Source organism: Peromyscus eremicus, chromosome 4, assembly GCF_949786415.1.
Source record: "Peromyscus eremicus chromosome 4, PerEre_H2_v1, whole genome shotgun sequence".
In the NCBI taxonomy this organism is placed as follows: domain Eukaryota; kingdom Metazoa; phylum Chordata; class Mammalia; order Rodentia; family Cricetidae; genus Peromyscus; species Peromyscus eremicus.
This window is the reverse complement of record NC_081419.1, coordinates 47,086,910-47,104,709: the sequence shown is the minus strand read 5'-3', so window position 1 is coordinate 47,104,709 and position 17,800 is coordinate 47,086,910. Positions and strand designations below refer to the sequence as shown.

The 17,800-nt window shown below is 42.7% G+C and overlaps 1 protein-coding gene across 1 annotated transcript in view; it reads right to left on the bottom strand.

Moving 5' to 3' along the window:
- Positions 1–17,800, bottom strand: part of Cers6 (ceramide synthase 6) — a 253,788-nt gene that overhangs the window by 235,627 nt on the left and 361 nt on the right. The gene's annotated exons all lie outside the window — the stretch shown is intronic.

Sequence of the window (17,800 nt, the reverse complement as noted above, 5' to 3'; positions counted from 1 at the left end):
TCCAGACTGGATTAGTTGAGATGGACAGAGACACACCCTAAATGCAGGTAACACATTCCCTGGGGTGGGGGTAGGGGGTTCCAGGCTTGACTAAAACAGAGAAAGAGGGCTGAGCATGAGCACTCCCCTCTCTTTGCTTCCCAGCTATGGGTACCATGTGACAGCTATCTCTAGCTCCTGCTGCTATTCCTTCCCTGTCGGGATGGACCATGCCCTCAACTATGAGCCAAAAGAAACCCATCCTTGGGAAGTTCCTTTTGTTGGGTATTTTGTCACCACAAGAAAAACCAAGTAACATTCATGCATGCATCCTTCCCTCATCAGGTACCTTCTGAGGAAGTGCATGGGGCTAGGTGATGACCCCAGGTTAGGAAAGAGGCTCCAGGGCAGACGCCAGTTCATGGAACAGTTAGAAGCTGTGCCTCTTAGTCACTTTTCTATGGCCATGATACAACACCACAACCAAGGTTAAACTGACTGGCTTAAGTTTCAGAAGGTCAGAGTCCATGATGCTGGAGCAAAGGAATAGCTGAGAACTCACATCTTAATCCACAACCACTAAGCAGGGAGAAAGAGAGCTAACCAGCCATGACATGAGGTCTTTTGAAACCTCAAAGCCTACCCACAGCGACACACCTCCTAAACCTTCCCAAACATTTCCACCAACTAGTGACCAAGTATTCAAATATATGAGCCTATGGGAGCCATTCTTGTTCAAAATTACCACATTGTGATTTTTCTGTCCAATAACTGGCTTAAGTAAGATATAACTAACCTCTTATACTACACATTCTTTCTGTACCTGAGAAATAGAAATAATAATAATAACACAACTTGATTTTAGTGTGAAATCAGAACCCTGCAACCTCACCTGCAGCTACTTATTTAACAAACAATATACCATATACTTAAACCTGTTCTAACCTCTTGTCTTAGGTTTAGCTAACAGGAATAGTGAGTCCAAACAATAATGTAGCTACTACTTATATACATTGGTTTTCTAGTTCAAACCCTTAGCCACACTTTCCATAAAACACCCAGAAAAAATATTGCATATTATCAACAATTTGTCATTAGACTCTCACTTCTAGCCTTATATTTATACAGCCATAAAATTTAATCATTGAGTTTAAATGTACATTCTTACTTTTCCTAATAATTTTACCAAATCCATAAATAGTAAGTAAGGTTTCTAGAGTTTTAAAGCTATCCATCCATACCATAGAAGAAAAATAAGGATATGCTACAATATTAAACTCATCTTCAAACATTTACTTTTAATAAGCCACCCTGGGATATCTTTATTTTTTAAATATAAATGTATGTTCAAGGATGCAAGGGCAATGTTTCATAATAGCTACAATTTACTTCACATACTATATGGGAAAATGATAAAATATTAGCAATCATTGAATGTAAGTGGTACAAAAACGAATGTGTCTGACATTAGATTTTAGCTTTTCTCCACATTTGAACAATTTCATACAGGTCTAAAAACCTCAATACACAGCAGAAGAACCAAATGTTTAGCTAAGCAGGAAGGCATGATGACATAATGAGGCTGGGAGGTCATTTTCCTTATAGGTTACAGCAGTTTGTCAAAACTACATCAAATCCAGCAAGGCAGAAGGCCTATGAGGAATGGGTTCCTCCATACAGTGCTGAGAGGGAGCACAAATTGGTACACTGTTTCTTGAAAGGCTCTGGCAACATTAGCAATTTTAGCTTTGCATGTTCTCTGACCCAGCAATTTTACCTCTGTGTGCTGGTTTGGAGACAGCACCTCAGTACAAGCAAGCCGATATATAATAATAAAGTCCTAACATTGTTTCTGAAAGCATTTGTAGAGTGTCTGAATGAACCATGAAGCTGGCACACAATGAAACACTCCATCAGAATAAAAAGAACACCATTGTTCTGTACTTGCCAGCATTGGAAAATGCTCAAGACATGATGCTAAATGGGGGAGACAGGCTGTTTTATGGCAGAATTCAAAGTTTGTCACTCATGTTTTAAATCAATTCTATACCTTATACCTAAGTAAACGAACTGAAAGGATTCTAGAAGGACATAGTCACATTAATTTCTAATACTGGTCACATCCAGGGCAAGAACTGAGGAAACAATGAAAATCAGAACTTGGTCTTGTTTTCTTTCTGCCTTGAGTTTCTCAATGAGATTAGAGATATATAAACATTTTAAACCAAGTTGAAAGGCGTTATTATTTTAAGCACTAAAATGTTTCAAATGTTAATATTCAAATGTTAATATCTGGAAGCATTATTAATCATTATAGACACTTGATATCATTTGAACCAAAAATGCAGCTCAAGACAGGATGGGTAACTATTTCTTTCTCTCTTTTTGTGTGTGGGGGGGTGGTTTTTGAGATAGGGTTCTCTGTGTATCCTTGGCCACGCTGGAACCCACCTTCTAGACGAGGCTGGCCTTGAACTTACAGAGAGCCACCTGCCTCTGCCTCCCAAGTGCTGGTATTAAAGGCGTGCACTACCACTGCCTGGCAACTTTTCTTAAATAAGAAAAACTGAGAAAAAATTAATGTTTTTACATGGAGTATAATTCTTAAATGCAATACAGTATAATCTTCAGCATTTTATTTTCAAATAAATGTTTCAATAAACATGTTCAGAATACGAGTCCCAGGCTTCTGGTTGCTTTGAGAGACTTATTTCACATGAGGAATTGTGCGATCCCAAAGCTGACATGTCAACACACACATCCTTTGCTACCATTCTTAACTTCTTAGCTTCTTTTTTGTTTTGTTTTCTTAAGAAAAGCTGTGCAGACACAGTACTTTTATCTCTATAATAATGCCTTGTAAAGTGTTCTCACGAAACAAGAAAAAATTAGATACAGAGATTGTTCCAGAAATGCACAATTGGTCAAAATACACACACACACACACACACACACACACACACACACACACACACACCTAAAGAAAAGAAAGTAAGACTCAGTTTTGACTGGTAGCATGGTCCACAGCCCACATTGTCCTTCACTGAAAACCAATGGCTTTGAGTAGAATCCTGAGTTTTGTTGTATTAGGCTTTATATCTTCACACTGGAATTTATTCTTCCTTAATTTACAAAACTAGATCAATACTCGCAAGAGGACGCTTACAAGAAAGGATGCTAACAATGTCTGTCTCTTGATCTGTCTAACTAGTTAAACACATGGTAGATTCATCCCTGATTCAGTGATCTCAGTCAGGCATACTTTTGAGCATATTTCTGTATGTGTCCCGCTCATGTAGACCAAAATAGTGTCCTACAACTGTCTGTAGAGATAGTGGTAACTACACATCTGAGAGCTGGGGTTTATACAATGCCAATACACACTGGGGTAAACTGGGATTGGTAGACCCAGGGTTCCACTAATTTTTGGCCCAAGTCAGAGTTCTATGCCCGAGTTCTATGCTTTGGCACACACTGAAAATCAACAAAATTAATGTCCTCTTTCTCACTTCCTTTCTTGCTCTGAGTCTCACTTTCTCCAGATCTGAGCACTGGCCCCAGGACAAGAAATAAGGTACTTAACTCCACTCGCAAATATAAGCACGTCTCCTGTTACAATTCGAAATCCACCCCCATATACTCTCCTCCTTTGCAGCTCCCATTCAGAGGAGCGCCCTCACTCTTAGGTGGACTTTTAAAATGGGCCAAAGTAACCAAGTGCACCCAATTTAGCAGCACCTCAGACAACATGATAGGCTTAAAGTTCCTTGGATTATCTGACTGTTGAGTAAAGGTTTAGACACCAGCTTAAGTAGTGGAATGGGAACGGATGGAAAGAAGGGCTAACAAGTTCACTTCTGCTTCCAATGCAACATTTACTTGTCTCGTCTTTGACTCTGAAAAGGGAGAAAACTGTTTGCCAAGCAAAAATCCATCACTTCAAAATTGTTGAAAGCAATAACCAAGTGCATTTCTTTTTTTAATCAGAAAAAAAGCCACAAACCATGAAGTTATCTGAAAATACTGAGAACATTTATTTCATATTGTCTATTATATTTTCTAAACATTAAAAAAAATCAATGTTGAAGAAATTGGCAAAAGTTGTGCTGAATGCTCCTAGTAACTCACCTTCTGAGTCAGCTCCCCCTCCCCACCCCCCCCACTCCCGCTCATCATTGCTCTAGCAAATGTAAGTAATAGCAGATCAACTAGTAAACAGGGCTGAGGGCCAGAAGGTGACGTGAGTCCCTTCACAACCAGTTCCACAAAACCCATACACTTTAGATTTAATGACATGGTAGATTTTAAGCAAGAAGGGAATTCAGATTTAGAATTGCAAGAGTGGGATCTGGCTGTCAAAAGGAGGGGGCAAATCCCAGCTGTTGACCACTAGCTGCCCTCCAGTCTGTCCTACATGGCTTGACACTGTGCCCATGAGGACAGCTGAGGTGGAGCGGAAGGGGCTGCCAACAGGGAGCCCACTTCCCACTTAGAGAACTACAGCTGAAGTCTATCTCGGAGGGAGGCAACTTCAGCATGGCTGGAATCTCCTAGCCCTTCCCTCTTTCAACTCTAAGTCATAGTCAGTTGACACGTTTGTTTCAGGAGTCTGGTTTCTCAAGTAAACACAGGCACCTCACCTTAGTGAAAGCCAGAGTCATGCTCTGTAAAGCTCAACAGAATCAGACTCATAAAACATATGGGTAATGAAGTGCTTGCCGGCCTGCCCCTGCCTCAGCGATAACAGCTGGTGGACAATCGCCACCTGTGTGTCTATTTTTGTGCGCTCTCTCGTTCCCTTTACAAGCCACAAGCAGCCAGTTGAGTGTGGCTGCTGAAACAAACCACTTAACAAAAAAGATGGAAGTTGCCACGGTGAAAGCAGGAGGAAATAGCCAAGCATGTGGTTTCAGTGACATGGGGTCAATATGTGGGAAGGAGGCAGTATGCAGAGAACCGACCCTGGGCACCTGAAGTAGAAGTTCTCTTCTCCGGAACCACAACCCACACTTAATGGGAAGCCTTCTGACACCCTTCATTAAAATAATTTTTTTTAACATCACAGATCATGGCACCTGGACAACAGGGTGAGCAGGCCGCATAACCAAGGAGTCTCATTTCTACGCACAGTCTGGGTCTCCACAGGATGAAGCAGTACTATTGTTTTTACTGTGTAAATGCCCTACCTCTGGCTGTGATGCACACGAGCTTAGTGGGGTCAGGAATAAGGTAGGACATGAGTCTAGTTCTCCCTGCACCGGAGGCCACTCCACAAGGGCACTGCCTGCAGATCCATAGGCTCTACGAAGACCTGAGTGCTAGAGTCCCTCTGTGGCTCTAGGCTCTACCATCTTTGATCTGTACATCAAAAGAGAGTTAGTGCTTTTCATAGTTGTCATTATTTCTCAAAGCGTGGCCTTCAGATTATGGGTGTCTCATACAATGTATGACAGTGTTGTCATGGGGCACTGAGCTCTTGAAGGGTTTCTTATCACCTTAACATATCTGTGTTTAGGTGGGCTTCACCAGGTGCATAACAACTCTGAGTCCATTTTATTGTTTTGCTTTTTTTTTTTTTAAATCATCTACAAATAATATACTGTCTTCAGTGCTGGCAGGCTGTCGGCATCCCCCTCACCTCAGTGCTCCACTTCTGTCTGACCCACGGAGACTGAACTAGTTTTGAATGAGTAATAAGTTGCAACTTCCTTCAAAGCAGAGACGGCGTGATTCTGCTGAACTATGGCTAAGGCAATTTTTGGATCTGCCATTGCAAAAATTGTAGTTTCATCTCTGCCTCACTTCCTCATTTAAAAGACAACCCACCACAAATACTGTATTTAATCACCCCAAAGCACCCTCTGTCTGTGCCTTTTTCTAAGAAGTGGCAGATTTAAAGAATTATTTACATGTCTAGACATTTACAAATTATATTTAAATTATGGCAAGCTGGAAAAATACCCATGGCTGGGAGCAGGTGCAAATCCTCCCTGTATCTCTGGAGTTAGGTGATGTTACACACACACACACACACACACACACACACACACACACAGTGCAAATGTGGGGGTATACATCTGTTTCTCTAAAGGAAAAGAAGCAAATGTATTCTTTCCAACCCATATTGAAAGCTTGTGTCTTTTATAAGTATGATCTCAATGGTACAAGAATAAAATATTTTTAATTTTAATTTTTTAATTGTGTGCATGTGTGTTTGAGAGCGAGTCTGTGTACATGAGTATCATGCCTGAGAGACCAGAGGGGGCACCAGATACCCTGTAGCTACAGTTCCAGGCCACTGTGAGCCACACAGCTTGGGTGCTGGGAAGAGAACTTCCTTTCTCTCCAAGAGCAGTACACACTCTTAACTGCTGAACCATCTCTCCAGCCCTATTTCTTTTCCTCTTCAGCATCAAAAAGAAGTAAAACCCACAAGACCTCAAATCTGAAAGAAATCAGAAAATATCAGTCTCACCGCTTTCCTATTTCTGGGAGGCGTTAGTAGAAGAAAAGTGTCTTTGAGCTATCTGATTATTAATGCCCAAGCCTATCAAACTGTATTACATGAGTGTGAAGTAGAAAAGGCCCCATTCTTCATGAAGCTGTTAGGATTGTTTTCTGACAGCTACCACTTGGAACAGTCAGAATCTTCCCAGAAGACTCTTCCTAAGACTTCTTCCCTAAGGAAGAAGAAGAAAGAGAATAGGGAATGTATGATTCAATGAGAGTACGGACAGCCCTGCCTAGATAAGAGTAGGTCTGTACAGGAAGAGGGTCTGTGTATGTGTTCATCACGCACAGTGAGGTCAGCACAGTGAGACGTCTAGAGATCAGAGCTCCACTGCACCCCAGAAAGTGAATGAGAAGAGACACGTGTGCGTGGCCAGAATAAACCTGCAGAGAGAGTAGCCACTCTTTCAGCGAGCCAGGCACTCTCATGCCAACCTCACTCTCATCCCATCCGTTTTAAGAAGAAACTGTGTTTGGAGGGGTTAGTTGGCTTCCAGGCCTGTAACTAGTAAGTGGCAGGGCCAGAATAAGGTTCTTATCCTTAATCAATAGGAATGCCAGTTTATATGTTTGCCATTACCAATCCATTTCCCTTGAGACTGCAGGCAATAAAATAGAAACTTAAGGATTCAACCAGGCCTGGGAGGTGGACTGAGATCCCTGCACCAAACCTCCCTCCACAGATAGAAATGGAGTTTCCTTAGAAAATCCTAGAGGAAGACTTCTCCCAGGAGCTCTAGCCAAAAGGACAGGATCCAGGGATCCAGGTTTGATGTGGCCCATAACTGCCCATCACGTCTTCAAAACGTATCGCTTTTGAGTAACCAAACAGTCCTTGGTGTACAAGAGCTGAGGGAGGGGAGTACCTGCATCCTCCTCCCTGAGACACATTGCTTCAAGTCCTAACACTCTAAAGATTTACTTAACAGAACAAGGAACTTTCAGTTCTAGGGTCAAATATATACACGGGTCTTGCAGCCTGCCCCGCAGCCCCCTTGCTCCATCCCCCCCCACACACACCACAATATCAGTTAGCATGGACACAATGCATGCTTTAGAACCAGTTCTTAATTGGGTCCCTTTCAATCTATTTTCCCACGAAGTCTTCCAATACTACAAAGCAGGCACATGCACACACTTTTTTTTTTCCAGTTGAGGACAACGAATTCCAGGGAATTCACTCTACTGCTCCATAGTGGGTAAAGGAGTGTCCAAACTTAAATCCAAGTTGTATAATCATTTTTCTGCTATCTATCTGCGCTCCTCTTAAGTCTAGTTATGGCTACCCATTTCTAATGAAGTTCAGGAAACATACAAAACTAACAATTCCAATGCCCCATTCCCCATCAAGCCTGCTGATGCTCCTGAAGATAACGCCCACGGACACACAAAACCATTTCTCTCATAATCTCTACAGTGCCAACGTGACTGATTGTTTCTTTCTCCATTTTCCTACACTCAAGCTATTGTGTCAAAATTGCCACTCTGCTTAAATGGCCAAGTCACTTTATTCCACTTTGAAATGGTGATCTATTAAAACAAGATCTGTAGAGCCACTCAGCCTGGCTGGCAGTGTTCTCTGGTCCTGGCCTAACAGCCCGGCATAAGATTCTGGATGGTTATTCATGTCCCCTCCCTACTTTAAATGATCCCTCTCCCTCCTCTGGAGATTTCCTTGTGCCCCTTGTGCCTCTAAAGCATCTTCACTAATGGGAAGGAGAGGAGAGAGCAGAGGGAGGGAGGAAGAGAGGGAGGGAGGGAGTGGGGAGGAGGGAGGGAGGGGTGAGGAGAAGGGAGGGAAAGGCATAGAGGAAAATAAAGAAACCATGCTTTCAAGCAGCTTCGGGAAGCAGGAATAGCTTGTAACCTGAACACCTCACAGATAAGATGTGACATTTATGCAGACAATGGCAAGTCCCAGCAAATGCTAGTCCTAGGTCACTGTGCAAAAGAGATCACCTAGTAAAGGAATGTCTCCCTCTAGTAATTAAAAACCACTTGGCTATTTCCACCACACCCCACAATTCAATCCCCAGACACACTAGCACTCTGAAAGAGGTCTATTCTAAAAGCCACTGGGGGAATTTTTTTTTCCTTTTTAAAAATGTCGCAAATATTCTCATAGATGAATTAAAGAAAGTAGAGTTTTGTACAATGACTAAACATTCTAATAAATTTTCAAAACAACCACTCTGTAATATGTGTCTATTGACACGTCCATGCCTACACAATATACAGCTTTTATAAAAAAAAAATACATTCACATATTCAAGTGTCCTAACCACTTGCTTACAAGTGAAATGTGACGCTGAATAGAAAGGGGCAGGAGAAGCAAATTTGACCCCATCTCTCCCAAATCTCCCTCAGAGCCATCAGTAGCCCAGGCCACATGGCTCAGGAGAATGCTACCCTATTATCCTGGCCTGTTGTAAATGAATCCTGTGCCGGCGATAATACATTTTCTATAATCCTTGGATACTTGGGAACCACACACTGAGCTCTTCTAGAAGCCTGCACTCCCTCTCTGGGGAGTTAACACACTGAGTTCTTCTAGAACCCTGAGGTCCCTCTCTGGGGAACCACACACTGAGTTCTTCTAGAATCCTGAGGTCCCTCTCTGGGAAGTTAACACACTGAGTTCTTCTAGATTCCTGAGGTTCCCCTCTGGGGAACCACACACTGAGTTCTAGAATCCTGAAGTTCCCCTCTGGGGAACCATACACTGAGTTCTTCTAGAAGCCTGAGGTCCCTCTCTGGGGGAACCACACACTGAGTTCTAGAATCCTGAGGTCCCTCTCTGGGGAACCACACACTGAATTCCTCTAGAATCCTGAGGTCCCTCTCTATGGGACCACACACTGAGTTCTTCTGGAATCCTGAGGTTCCTCTCTGGGGAACTGCATACTATGCTTTTCCAGAGGCTTGCACTTCCCTCTCTGTCATACTGATTAGCAAACTGACTTGCCAGGCTCAGTGGCGCACGCCTTTAATCCCAGCACTCGGGAGGCAGAGGCAGGCAGATCTCTGTGAGTTTGAGGCCAGCCTGGGCTACATTGTGAGTTCTGAGACCCCAGAGCTACACAGTGAGATCTTGACTCCAAATTAATTAAATTGACTTGAGGCAAGCTCTTTAGTGTAAGTGTCTTCCACAAAAACCCAGTAAGCTCCAGTGTCCTCTGAATCTCAGTGAGTCGCCCCTCCCCACTTCTAACCACCCTGGCCAGACAATTCCAGAGAGAAGAGGACCAATCAATGACCTGAAGATAATTATGCATTTTAAACAACTTAGCCATATTAGAGGGAACTGACACCAAGAGGAGTGGCATGTGTGTTTCACCCAGAAAGATGCCAGGCTTAGAGCACTGAAGATCCTTATTTCTAGGGAGGGACTCTTTTTTTTAAGTCACTGAATTTTCTAATTTTTTTCCTTTATTGTAGTAAAATGCCTTTAACACAAAAAGTCCAAACCTGCCATTTTTAAAGTATGAAATTCCTTTTTACTGCTATGGTCTAAACGTGTGTGCCTCCCTTCTCCAAATTTATATATTGAAACCAAATTAACAATATGATGGCATTAGGTGAAACTGAAAACATCCTATTGGATATGAGTTGATATCTTGTAGTTTAGGTGTGTATTTTTCTATGGGTTGATTTATTATCATGTTTTAAAGATTTATTTTTATTACTTTCAATTATGTATGTAGATGTGAATATAGGTACAGATGGAGGCCAGAGGCAATGGAGTCCCTGGGCAGAAGTAACAGGCTGCTCTGGGCCCCTGACATGAGTGCTGGCAACCATACTCAGGTCCTCTGCCATAGCAGTCCATAACAGCAGAGCCATCTCATCAGCCCTTTAGTACTTTGTTTTATATCAAAAGTTCAGAATTATAGTATAAATTAATTTGGGCACCATCTCCAAATGTCCCTTCACAAAAAAAAGCTATGCATCCCTCTGGTTCTGCCCTTGTCTCAACCCTGACTCTCCATCTCATGCTCCACCACAGAGTCAAGTGTATACTACTTGCTCCTGACGGCTTCTCTCTGCGGTGTAGACTCAGAGACCTCCTTAACAAGATGCCTATGGGAAGAGGCAGGAGGCAGAAAGAAATATGAGAGTACAAACATAACCAGATGAACAGACCAAGAGGAGGAAGAGCAGGAAGAGGAGGAAGAGAGAGCCCAGAGGAGGAGCAAGAGCACTATGAGGGGGATCACCACTTCTCTGCCAAAATTAAATAATGCCTGACTTCAGAAAACACAAAGTGCACGCAACTGATCAATGTTTGAAATGAGTAAATTCTGAGTAGGCTTGCACAATTCATATTCAACAGAAAAAGTATCTTCAAGTCCCCTATGAAATCTGCACTCTTCCAAGGACTTCCAAGGATCATTGTCTTTCTAGACAACTCTCTGGCAACTTGCATTTATCAAGAATGCTAGAGTAGTTGTTCTTGGGACTTAGGAATGCCACTTCTAGAAAGCATGCCTTTATGAAATCAATAGGAAGTGAAAGATGAATCTATAAGAACTAGAAAATGGCCTCTAAACCCAACAAAATTGATCCATTCCCACTGTAGAAGTATGTAATGAGTGAAGCTAGTCTAAGTAGGTTTAATTACAAAAGGAGTGTTCAAATTTATATTACCAAATGGCAAAAAGCTGTATATAGAAACCAGGTGTGTGCTTGTGTGTGTGTGTGTGTGTGTGTGTGCACATGTGTGTCCGTGTGTGTGACTTCAAACTATTTTTTTTCAGTGAGACCACTGATTTTGTTAAATCAAGAAACCCACTCTGTTTTTTTTTTTAAAGTTGCATAAAGTTAGCTGTGTTTCCCTAATTCTCAATCCTTACTTTCAACTGTAAAACTGGGTAAAAGTTAGCATCCAGTTTACATGGGCTTGGAAGATGATTAAATGAAGTAAATCCATAGAGTCATAAACTCATTAGAGCATAACTATTACTTGGTACAATTATTTTCAAAATGTACAAAGCTACTCATTAACAATGGCCATCACTGTCGTAGTCAAACATCAAAGAGAATAAATGATGAGCAGAGTCGCAGTCTCACACTCGCAACCTAGGCCCTCAATCATCTGCAGCATCACCAAGGAGACACTCCCCCAATGCACTGTGAAAATCGCCCAATCTGCTCAATCACGCTACAGAATAAGTGGCTGGAGCAGTTAATAAAGATTTCGTATCAGGAAAGGGTGACTTAAGATAAAGTTAATGACATCACGGTTTGTTCGGGGGTTTTGAGACAGGATCTCTTTATGTAGCCCAGGCTAGCCTCAAGCTCCTGACTCCCCATCACTGCTTTTTGAATGCTGGGATTATGGGTGTACACCACTATCCCTAGCATGAAGTCATTCTGAAGGAGAAAGAAGCTACAGAATAAAATCTTAAGAATAAAAATCATCGAGGTATTACTAACAGGTGGCTTGTGTGCTTAACTTTAAACAACAAAGAGAAAAGGAAGGTGACATAAGAGTACTATCAAACCAAATCTGTAACCCCAATATCCTGACTCAGAAGTATTTAAGAAGTGACCACCAGATGATGGGGGGGGGCGCAAAACAATATAAATTTTTGAGAGGTTTTACTTTGCAAGAAATTAATGAACAATTGCTTTAGAAAATCTGGTTCTGTCTGGTCATGGGGAGAGAAATGCAAACTTGAAGCTTTCAGGATGCAGGGAGCACCCTGGTTCCAGCACTTGCCAACAAGGCTCAGTCAGGTGGCTTAAGGAAGACATGGCGAGGTCTGGCAAGGCTGTGCAAGAAATTCAGCTGAAACTTATCTCCCTTCAGCTGCCCTTCTCCGGTACAAACAACTTCTTCTGAACTTCTCTATAAGCTAGCGACCCCAGAGAAAACTACTCAGAAAAGCCCTCCGTGGGGTCAGGGTACTAATGTCATAACGTGGAATGTCCTTAAGTCATTTGTAATAGCGTTAAATTTTCTCACAGACTTCCCCTACCATACAGCCGTGTTCGTTAAGAACGGAATCATTCCTTTCACCCCCAAGCCAACTTGTTAAAATAGCTTAATCATTACATATTACAATACAAATCTTTTATTTTGCTGAATGAAAAAGTTGTACTAAACTTCTTCAAATAACACTGTCCATTTTACTTGTTTACCCACAAAATACCCGTGGCAATACATTTTTCCCAACCTGGGTGAAAAACCACAAACAAGAACCTACTTGTGTGAGAACCCAACCCTTGCCTCTTACATCTCTCTCTATGGCACAGCAGGTGTTCACAGGTTTCATCTCCATAACACCTTTGTCTAATAAGCTAAATAAGGCACAGTTTTAGAGTTTCATATATAACACTGAGTTCACACAGAGAAAACGCTCATGTGGAAGTTATTCCTCTCTTCTGAACTGTGTCTGAGGACACCTGCCTTTTCATTCAAGGGTACGATGCAACCATATCCTTCAGTTCTGGACTTAATCGGTTACTGTACTCTTTCATGGTACCTTCCTTCACTCCCCCACCCCCAGCACATCACCTCAGTCCCTTGCCTTCATTTTTGCTATCCCTCACTGCTCAGGTGTCCCAAGGCAGGACAGAACATAAACTGTAAGCAAAGGGGAGCTAGCTAGACATTACCTTCGACAGAACTAAGGCAACTGTTCCCTGACGGTGGAAGAGAGAGTCATTCTGGGGCTGAACACTGCTCACTGGACTGGTGTCAGCTCCCTAGGGATGGCACTCCTCATGTGGTGTGGCACTGACAGCCACCCTGTCAGCACTGAGCTACTACGGCTTTCTCACTGAGTCAGATGTCAGCTCAACGCTGGATTCCGACAAAAAGATGTCTGAAGAAATCAAACAGCTGTTTTCTCTGTAGAAGCTTCCTTTTGGGTTAGCCAGGAATATTGTGACGTTTCACAACACAAGTGGTAACACCCCAAAGCATTCTTTTTGTCTCAAAATACAATTGAAAAATACTTTTTAAAAAGAAGCCAAGTGATTGACTGGAGTATTTCTATGGAAACAACAACAACAATAAAACCACCTTTATTCTGAGAAGGCTTATTTGTGCTTGCCAAATCATGATGATTAGCCTCCCTCAGAATCTCATGAGGTAATAATTAACAATCTTCATACAGGAGATTCACAAGAATCAGAGATTTGGAAGGAAAAGCACCTTGAACCCTGTGCTTGCTAGATAACGTAGTAAGGAAGGGCCCTACTACACAGCTTCTACCTACTCCATCCTTTTTATATCCAGAAAACTCAGGATCATCACAACTGCCACATCGTCCTTGGTAACAGCCAAATCTGTCCCGTTAATTCATCAACAGGTGGATGGAGAAAGGAGCTATACATACATACAAAACGGAACACTCTCCAACCTTTAAGAAGTCTTTCATTTGCAATAGATGAAGTGAAACAAGCCAGGCCTTTAGAGAATAAACACCATATGCACACAAACATGCTCACATGCGTGTGCGTGCATGCACACACACAAACCTTCCAACCTAACACAATCACTCTCATATAAGTAGAGAGCAGAATGGTAATTACCAGAGGCTCCAGGGTACAAGAGAATGAAGATAGAGGTCAAGGTGGACCAAGTTTGGAGGGATGTCTTTGTAAGATCTATTACATCAGAAGGCAATTGTGTCAAACAATATAGTGTGCACTGCTTAAAAGTTCCCAAGAGTAAATATTCACATGAGAAAAAAGTAAGAATTTCTCAGGTGATACATATGTTTATTCATGTGATGTAGTTTTCATTACACACTGCACTCCACGGCACTCCACAAATACACCTGTTTTCAGTTCATGTGGAAATAATAATAAAAAAAAGATTTTTATGCCATAAGTAGCAAGAAGTATCTTTTTAAAAAAGAAAGCATCCTTGACTTGCAATGGTCATTTGCTTTTGAGAAATAAACAGATATAAACCACGATCTGGGCCCAGCTTGATGTACATGCGGACTAGGACACAGTAAAGTTGCCTTTCTTAAGAATAATTCCAAGAAGTTTTATTTCCAAACAGGAGTTCAACTGAACTTTAGTTCCATTACTGGTGAATACCACAGCAAAACATTTGTTGTTGTTGTCGCTTTTCCAAGAGACAGAGTTTCTCTGTGTAGCCCTGGCTGTCCTGGAACTCGCTCTGTGAACCAGGCTGACCTCAAACTCACAGAGATCCACCTGCCTCTGCCTCCAGAGTGCTGGGATTAAAGGTGTGTGCCACCACCACGCTGCCAAGCACATTTTTCAAAAGTAAAGTTGGAAGAAGCATTTGTTACAATTCCCAGAGACGGTCTGCAGAGCCTAAACAAGCATTAAATCAGGAAATGGAATAGATGACAACTCTACATTATTAAATATGTTTTCTGTCATCAAGTCACCAACATAATATCATGGGAGACAGAATTTTCATTTGTCTTTTTATCTGTCTTTTTGATGTAACAGATAAAAAACATTTTATCTGTTTTTTTTTTTTTTTAAGAGTTTTACTCTGTTAATCAGGTAGTACATACACTGACTCATTCCATTTCTCCCCAGGGCAAATGGGAATACAAGGCTGTTACTAAGAGCTGGGGAGGTTTGGGCATCTCACAGACTCAAGTCAGTGACCTTAGGCTGCTCTATTTTTAACCAGCCATGCTGGGCTACCATATTGTTCTCCATATGCTGTTGCAAAATGACACGCCCTGGCCACTGGTGCTTCCTCTATCACACCCCAACAGTGGCAGGGAAAACAGAAAAAGGAGTTATTCAATTGACAAGACCCAACTTAGTCAACTCATTAGTGCTTTCCTGTGCAGGGAGTAACATGTTAAGATTAAAGAGTAATACACTCAAGTTTGTTGATTTTGTTTCTGCAAAAGCATTGCTGGCTTTAATAGAAGATAAAGATCTTGGATAATCACTGATCTTCTGATATGTTCTCGATTTTGAAATAAATGACAAAGCATAGACTCTTGGAGGAATTGTCTCTATCACAATGGGATTCATTAATGTTAGCCACTCCAGGACACTACAAAGAAAAAGCTTCATGTGCATCATGTCAAAGGGTACCTAGCATGAGCTGTATCTTTGACAACAATATGAGCTGGCTCAGTTACACTGACTCAAGTCCTTGTTGGACACTAACGAGATGACTACCCCAGGCTAATAACAGAGTGTACACTTGGGTTTGACAAAAACCTACAAATGCAGAACCTCTAACTCCATATACAATTACTCTCTGACTTTTAGAGAACTGAGCCTGAATAGTTAAAGACACAGCTGTCACCACTAGAGGAAGAAGAAACAAAGCAGTTACTCTCCACCAAGTCAGTAGCATCCCACCGTACAGGTATGACATTGTGTTAATATTCTGAACATTAATCATAAACCCATTAAATGTCTTCTACTTGTATCAGTGGCCTTGAGAAAACTCACTCCTCCTCACACACACAACACACTCACTCACAGAGACATATGTCATAATTGGCAGTTGAAGGTTGCAGACCCTTTTGTATAAACTCTTAAATCAAGTTATGAGATTATACTAGGAAGAAAAAAGTATTTCTGCAAAAAGAAAACCGAACCTTCAGTCTTTAGATATTACATCACTGGTGTGTGTGTGTGTGTGTGTGTGTGTGTGTGTGTGTGTGTTTTAGACAAAGAAAGCCAAGTGCAAACCAAGCTATCTTCGTCTTTAATATTTTTCCAGCCTACTGAAGAGCCTGGAATCAGAATGGAAAAGAATGCTGGGGAAATGCAGCCTTCGCATACGGTTCATCAGCTGCCATGTTTTCTGTTCTCCAAGACATACAACTTGAGATGTCCTTTAAAGTAGCGACCCAGATGCAGACGGATTTCATGGGGTGTCATCCAGCAACTGTGTGGAGCCCTTCCAGTGTGCCAGCACAGGCAGCAGCCTGCTATTATTCCTGAAAGTCGGCTCGTCTTTGCAGAGATAGCAAGGTTAGACTTCTGTAAGTAAACATTTGCAGCCTTCAAACACACCCGCTTTTTCACAGTGAGTTTCAGCGCTGGAGGATTCCAATCGTTTTAAAATAGAAGGACTGTCTTTTGTGCAAGACAGTTTCAGCTCCGCAACAGCTGATTTAGTTCACAAGCAACAATACTGCCCATTGAAAAATGCACCCTCCTTAAAACAAATCATACTTTTTTTTGTTCCCAGGAAGCGTTGTTGCTATGTGCAGCAACAACAGATACAAAAGATACATTCTGATATCCTCAATAAGGGTTTGAGGCAAACCAAGAGTAAACAAGATAACAGCGGCAGCCTGAGCAACAGCCAAGGTGAGCTGGAGGCAGGGAAGGGAGGTTGGACTGGAAATGGGTATTTGTGATCTAAGAAATTCAGTCTTCACTGATGAATGGGGGTGGGAGGAGGAAAGAGGAAGGCGATTTTTTTTTTTCCAGTTAAAAGAAAGAAGTGTGTGGTGCCGATTTTGTTTCACTAGTGCGTGTTGAATGCACAGCAAGGCAAAATCTAGTTTCGTGACTTAAGGCTGACTCAATGAAGTAACCTAAGTTTGTGTGCGGGTACAATGGCGAGATCTAATCAAATTGAGGACTCACACCAAAAATTTCGTGACAATTCTTTCAACATTTTCAAGAGTCTTCCGGTACCAGCAAAAAGCTTATGATTAGTCACGGGGTCCTACTATCGATTTCAAATGACCATTTTGTATGATGGGCACCGGTCCTGTTCTGCCCTCTTCTAAAGAAACCACTAACGATCCGGAGTGCTGTCATCACCCGTTTCCTAGAACTGAGGGCCTAAAACGGTGTCACAGATGGAAGCCAGGGAGCAAGCAGAAGCCAAAGGTCCGGGCAAATTCTTCTGCAGCGCGGCCCCGTCTCCCGCGTGCGTGCGGGAGTGGAAGAGCTGGAAGTGTGTGCGCTCCTCCTCCCTCCGGGCCGCGCGTCCCCATCGTTCCAGGATATCAAGTGGGTGGCGGCTAGCCTCGGAGGAGAAGCCCAGCCTGGAAGCCACTGATGGAGACGGCCGAGCCCCCGCGCAGCGGTTCCCCGTGGCCGGCCGCCGCTCACCTTTGTTCGCCGGCCCTCTCTGGGAGGAGGAAGCCGGGGAAGGAGGAGCGCGGGCGGCGACCCAGCTCCCCGCGGCCCCTTCGCGGCGCCCTGGAGGAGATCGGCGGGCGAGTCGGACCCTCTCTAGCTCCCCAGTGGCCAGCCCGGCCGAGGGATCGGGGACCCCACAGTGAACACAAAGGTTGGGAGGTGTGAGCCCGAGCGCGGGGGCGTGCGCCACGGAGCAGGCGAGTGTGCACGCGTGTGAGTGTGTGCAGGAGAGCAGGCG